This window comes from Scyliorhinus torazame, chromosome 15 (genome assembly GCF_047496885.1).
Source record: "Scyliorhinus torazame isolate Kashiwa2021f chromosome 15, sScyTor2.1, whole genome shotgun sequence".
Taxonomy (NCBI): Eukaryota; Metazoa; Chordata; class Chondrichthyes; order Carcharhiniformes; family Scyliorhinidae; genus Scyliorhinus; species Scyliorhinus torazame.
Genome location: NC_092721.1, coordinates 40,912,879 through 40,919,740, shown reverse-complemented (window position 1 = coordinate 40,919,740; position 6,862 = coordinate 40,912,879).

The window sequence follows — 6,862 nt, the reverse complement described above, 5'->3', positions numbered from 1 at the left end:
CCCACTTATTCGCTAAGGAATCGAACGGAGTGATCAGGGATCACCCAATTAGTAAGGCCCGAATCGAAGGACCGCCCAAAAGAGCGCAAAAACCCCCCAGTATAAGAAGAAGAGTTTGCCATATGTTCGCTCTCTCTTGGTCTTGGTACCCCGGTCACGGCCATCGCCAAGTGCAGCAACACCAGAGGCAAGTCCAAGTTTAACGCTCGCTACCAGACGGATTAGTCTAGCTGAGCAGCAGTTACTCCTTCGAACCCGATATATCCAGGAGCAAACAGCGGCCACTGTTTTCTGACCTAAGCAGGATGCCTGAAGTTAAGTACAGGGGTAAATGTAGTCCTCAGTCACAAGGGAAAAGGGGAACAAGAACATAGAACATACATAGAAAATAGAACATAGACAAATACAGCACAGAACAGGCCCTTCGGCCCACGATGTTGTGCTGAACCTTTGTCCTAGATTAATCATAGATTATCATAGAATTTACAGGGCAGAAGGAGGCCATTTGGCCCATTGAGTCTTCACCGGCTCTTGGAAAGAGCACCCTACCCAAAGTCAACACCTCCACCCAACACTAAGGGCAATTTTGGACACTAAGGGCAATTGATCATGGCCAATCCACCTAACCTGCAAATATTTGGACTGTGGGAGGAAACCGGACTACCCGGAGGAAACCCACGCAGACACGGGGAGGTTGTGCAGACTTCGCACAGATAGTGACCCAAGCCGGAATCGAACCTGGGACCCTGGAGCTGTGAAGCAATTGTGCTATCCACAATGCTACCGTGCTGCCCTTAAGAACAAATTAATCTACACTATATCATTCTACTGTAATCCATGTACCTATCCAATAGCTGCTTGAAGGTCCCTAATGTTTCCGACTCAACTACTTCCACAGGCAGTGCATTCTGTGCCCCCACTACTCTCTGGGTAAAGAACCTAACTCTGACATCCCCCCTATGTCTTCCACCATTCACCTTAAATTTATGTCCCCTTGTAATGGTTTGTTCCATCCGGGGAAAAAGTCTCTGACTGTCTACTCTATCTATTCCCCTGATCATCTTATAAACCTCTATCAGGTCGCCCCTCATCCTTCTCCGTTCTAATGAGAAAAAGCCTAGCAACCTCAACCTTTCCTCGTAAGACCTACACTCCATTCCAGGCAACATCCTGGTTAATCTCCTTTGCACCTTTTCCAAAGCTTCCACATCCTTCCTAAAATGAGGCGACCAGAACTGTACACAGTACTCCAAATGTGGCCTTACCAAACTTTTGTACAGCTGCATCATCACCTCACGGCTCTTAAATTCAATCCCTTTGTAAATGAACGCTAGCACACCATAGGCCTTCTTCACAGCTCTATCCACTTGAGTGGCAACTTTCAAAGATGTATGAACATAGACCCCAAGAGCTCTCTGCTCCTCCACATTGCCAAGAACTCTACCGTTAACCCTGTATTCCGCATTCATATTTGTCCTTCCAAAATGGACAACCTCACACTTTTCAGGGTTAATCTCCATCTGCCACTTCTCAGCCCAGCTCTGCATCCTATCTATGTCTCTTTGCAGCCGACAACAGCCCTCCTTACTATCCACAACCCCACCAATCTTCGTATCGTCTGCAAATTTACTGACCCACCCTTCAACTCCCTCATCCAAGTCATTAATGAAAATCACAAACAGCAGAGGACCCAGAACTGATCCCTGCGGTACGCCACTGGTAACTGGGATCCAGGCTGAATATTTGCCATCCACCACCACTCTCTGACTTCTATCGGTTAGCCAGTTCGCTATCCAACTGGCCAAATTTACCACTATCCCATGCCGCCTTACTTTCTGCAAAAGCCCACCATGGGGAACCTTATCAAATGCCTAACTAAAATCCATGTATACTACATCCACTGCTTTACCTTCATCCACATGCTTGGTCACCTCCTCAAAGAATTCAATAAGACTTGTAAGGCAAGACCTACCCCTCACAAATCCATGCTGACTATCTCTAATCAAGCAGTGTCTTTCCAGATGCTCAGAAATCCTATCCTTCAGTACCCTTTCCATTACTTTGCCTAGCTCTCTCAACAGTGCCGAAGGAGGCCATTCGGCCCATCGAGTCTGCACCGATCCACTTGTGCCCTCACTTCCACCCTTTCCCCGTAACCCAATAACCCCTCCTAACCTTCTTGGTCACTAAGGGTAATTTATCATGGCCAATCCATCTAACCTGCATGTCTTTGGACTGTGGGAGGAAACCGGAGCACCCGGAGGAAACCCACGCAGACACGCGAAGAACGTGCAGACTCCACACAGACAGTGACCCAGCAGGGAATCGAACCTGGGACCCTGGTGCTGTGAAGCCACAGTGCTACTCACTTGCGCTACCATGCTGCCCAGAACTTATTGAAGGTCAGCATCCTAGATATAAGGTGGCAGAGTGGTTAGGACTGCTGCCTATGGCGCTGAGGACCAGGGTTCAATCCTAGCCCCAGGTCACTGTCTGTGTGGAGTTTGCACATTCTCCCGTGTCTGCGTGGGTCTCACCCCCACAACCCAAATATGTGCAGGTTAGGTGGATTGGCCGCGCTAAACCGGCCCTTAATTAGAAAAAAATAATTGGGGACTCAAAATTTATTATTTAAAAGTCCTAGATATGGGGCCAGCAGTTCAGAGTCAGACAGTAGAAACAGAATGTAGGATTACGATTAGGTGTCAGAGAGTACAGATGGTCCTGGGGTTCTGTGGACCTCACAGTCAAGAGTACGAGGAGTTGAGATAGTTATGGAGGTGTATAAAGCCATTGTACAGTGCTATTCATGATGTCCATATTGTACTCCCGCTGAGTGAGGGGCAAGGGCTTTTTACTCAAATAGAATAATGCACAGCTTGGTGTGCAAGGTGTTTTCACATGGTCTTGTCTATCTCTGTACTGGGCTGATGATGGGTTGGTAATGATTATGGAAGGCATCTGCAGCCTGTAATAAAGATTATTATTATATGGGGAACACAGAATAAAGTTGTGCGTATGTGAGGTTTTCCTGGAAGGTTTCCCTTTGTCGGTCACCATGCACATAACCTCTCGATGGGGAGGATAGAATTCCACATGGGGCACAGGTGCAGCACAAGTGATGGGCTCAGTGGGAAGGAGAGGAATGTTGACAATAACACAATTGGGATCCAGTATTCCTGGGGGAAGCTGGATAATAACAAAAGGGAGCTCTACCTTCACATCGTACAGGTACAGGTAGTATTGAGGAAGCAGGCGTGCTGCAGAAGGACTTGGATAGGCAAGGATAGTGAGCAAAGAAGTGGCAGATGGAATGCAATGTGGAAAAGTGTGAGGTTATGCACTTTGGAAGGAGAAATGGAGACAATGACTATTTTCTAAATGAGGAGATACTTAGGAAATCAGAAGCACAAAGGGACTTGGGAGTCCTTGTTCACGATTCTCTTAGGGTTAACGTGCAGGTTCAGTCGGCAGTCAGGAAGTCAAATGCAATGTTCGCATTCATGTTGAGACGGCTAAACTACAAGTTCAGGGAGGTACTTCTGAGGCTATATATGGCTCTGGTGAGATCCCATTTGGAGTATTCTGAGCAGTTTTGTGCCCCATATCTAAGGAAGGATATGCTGGCCTTGGAAAGGGTCCAGAGGTGGTTCACAAGAATGATCCCTGGAATGAAGAGCTTGTCAATGATGAACGGTTGAAGATTCTGAGTCTGTACTCATTGGAGTTTAGAAGGATGAGGAGAGATTTTATTGAAACTTACAGGATACTGCGAGGCCTGGATAGACTGGACGTGGAGAGGATGTTTCCACTTGTAGGAAAAACTAGAACCAGAGGACACCATCTCAGACTAAAGGGACGATCCTTTAAAACAGAGATGAGGAGGAATTTCTTCAGCCAGAGGGTGGTGACTCTATGGAACTCTTTACCGCAGAAGGCTGTGGAGGCCAAATCACTGAGTGTCTTTAAGACAGAGATAGATAGGTTCTTCATTAATCAGGGGATCAGGGATTATGGGGAGAAGGCAGGAGAATGGGGATGAGAAAAATATCAGCCATGATTGAATGGCGGAGCAGACTTGATGGGTCTAGTGGCCTAATTCTGCTCCTATGTTTTATGGTCTTATGGTCTTATCTATCAGCCTCATGGTTCCCCAGGCTATGATCTCTAAAAAGGTAAATGGTTCCCCTGTGTGTGCTCGTTCTGGGAAGCGAGAGTCCACTCAACAGTGAGAATGCTGCAATGTAATGAGAAATTACAGCAGCCAGTGAGATGAGGACATGGTTGGGAATATTATCTTGTCTTCTGTCATTATCGCTGAGGAGACACAAGGTGCCCCTAATCCCCAAAAAACTGCTGATCTGCCCTCACACAATGATGTGTCGTGAGGAAAAAGGGGTACAAGTGATTTAGAACACACTTCCAATTCAGATTTGAACACATCTCCATGACATCTATCCATGAAGAAAACTATCTTCAATGAGGTGGAGATCACATGAATTTGAATCTCACAGAGGGACACTCACTGAGCGGGATGATGACTAAGAAGATTCATACGTACGTCACCACAACACCTTCAGTTGACCAAGCCATTCACACGAACATCAAATGTAACAAGTGCAATAGTTTGACTGCTGTGGTGGACCTTGGTGGATGTCCTCTGGTGACCTGGGGCCTGAAAGGCCCCAGCTTCTTAAGTGTCTCCTGCTCAGGGGCAGATGCACTCTTGTCAACTTGTGGAGTTGGGGTGGATGGGGCCATAGCCAGAGGGGAGTCGGAATGGCGAAACACTTGGAGCGTCCTATGTGGAGGCCCGAGGGGAGTCGAGCTGATGCTCAACTCCCCTATGGGTTCCCAAGGGCCTCTTACTGACTCCATGAGGAGAAGGTGCACCTAGAGGTAGGTCAGGGTGTCTCATTCCCCCTCTTACCTGGACATTGATGGTACCCAGTGGTGCATGTGTCCATGGGGTGCGGGGGCGAGAACAATCCATCCAAACCTGCTGGACCAAAGTTTCCATGGCAGTCACCAACCATCCCATGATGACCTTGAGGTGCTTGCATGTTGGGACCATGACATCCGACAGAACGTGAATAAACCTCTCCATCATTCACTCCAGCCAGCTGAGTGACTGCCAGATTTTTGTCTGATGTTCTGCCCCTTGTTGTTATATCTCCAGCATTGATTTGGCAACTGCTCTCAAAGGCTCATCACCTGCCTCAGACTGAGCCAGTGGCTGGTTTCCAATCACCCACCAAGTGCAGGAGAACTGAGCTGTCCCTGCCTCTGACTGCTCCAGGGATGTGTCAGATGTCAGTGAGGTGTTCTCCAGTCGGTGAACCCAAGCCTAGTCTGCAATGAGGTGTGTGTATCTATGCTAGTGAAGGAGTGTAGTTTTGTTTTATTCATTTGTGGGATGTGGTCAGCATTTATTGACCACCCATTGTTGCCCTTCAGAAAGTGGTGGTGAGCTGCATTCTTGAACTATTGCAGTCACTGAGGTGAAAGTACACCCATAGTGCTGTTCGGGTGGGAATTCCAGGGTTTTGACCCAGCAACAGTGAAGGTACGGTGACATATTTCCAAGTCAGGATGGTGATTGACTTGGAGGCGAACCTCTCGGTGGTATATCCAGCTATCTGTTGACCTTGACCTTCTAGATGGCAATAGTCGTAGGTTTGGACGGTGCTGTCTAAGGAACCTTGGTGAATTACTGCAGTAGATGCTGCACATGACTGCACTGTGCGTCGGTGGTGGAGGGCGTGGGTGTTTGTGGAAGGGGGAGTTTCAAGTAAGCTGCTTTGTTCTGGATGGTTGCGAGCTTCTTGGGTGTTGTTGGAGCTGCACTCATGTGGGCACGTGTAGAGTATTCCATCACACTCCTGACTCGTGCCTTGTAGACGGTGCACAGGCTTTGCGGAGTCAGGAAGTGAGTTATTTGCCTCAGGATTCCTAGCCTTAGACCTGCTCTTGCAGCCACAGTATTTGTATGGCTAGTCCAGTGCAGTTCCTGGTCAATGGATGGGCAGTGTCAGTTCTTCCTCAGCTTCCTCATCCGATATGGCCTGGGGACTGGAACTTAGGTTTGGACAGTCATGTAGGCATTGATCTGCTGATGTCTATAAGAAAAGAGAGTTTTAGTTGATAATCATGTGGATTACAAGATGGCTTGTGATGAACTGTGACGGTCAGTATAAACTGATGGAAGTAGCATCCATTCTAGGCTGTTGAGACAATCAGAACTCCCCTTCCGATCAGGAATTATCTCTGTCCCCCCCAGTGAACCTGGCGGCATCCTCCTCAATTTCCATAAGGGTAAAATGTTGACCATCCCTCCCCGCTCTGGGCTCTTTCCTTTCTGTTCTGGGTCAGCTTGTCATGGATGAAGACAAGAGACAGGAGTGTGATGAGAAGGGATGGAGCAGAGTTTGGGAAACATGTATGCCCCTGGTTTGTGTGGTGAGTCCTCCCCAAAAAGGATGGAGTATGAACAGCATGATTGGTGAAAAAGTGATGATGTGAAAGTGTCCATGAGACAATCAGTGCTGATATGTGGCTCCCGCTAATGGATGCGTGAGAGGAGGCTTTGAGTACATGATGCCATGATAGGAGTTTAATATTGGAGAAAGTTGAAAGATGAAGTTAAAATGGTGGCACGGTGGCACAGTGGGTAACATTGCTGCCTCACAGTGCCAGGGACGCGGGTTCAACGCTGGCCTCAGGTAACTGTGGAGTTTGCACTTTCTCCCCGTGTTTGCGTGGGTTTCTCCAGGTGCTCCGGCGTCCTCCCATAGTCCAACGATGTGCAGGTTAAGTGGATTGGCCAAGCTAACCTGCCCCTTAGTGTCCAAAAGGTTGGGCT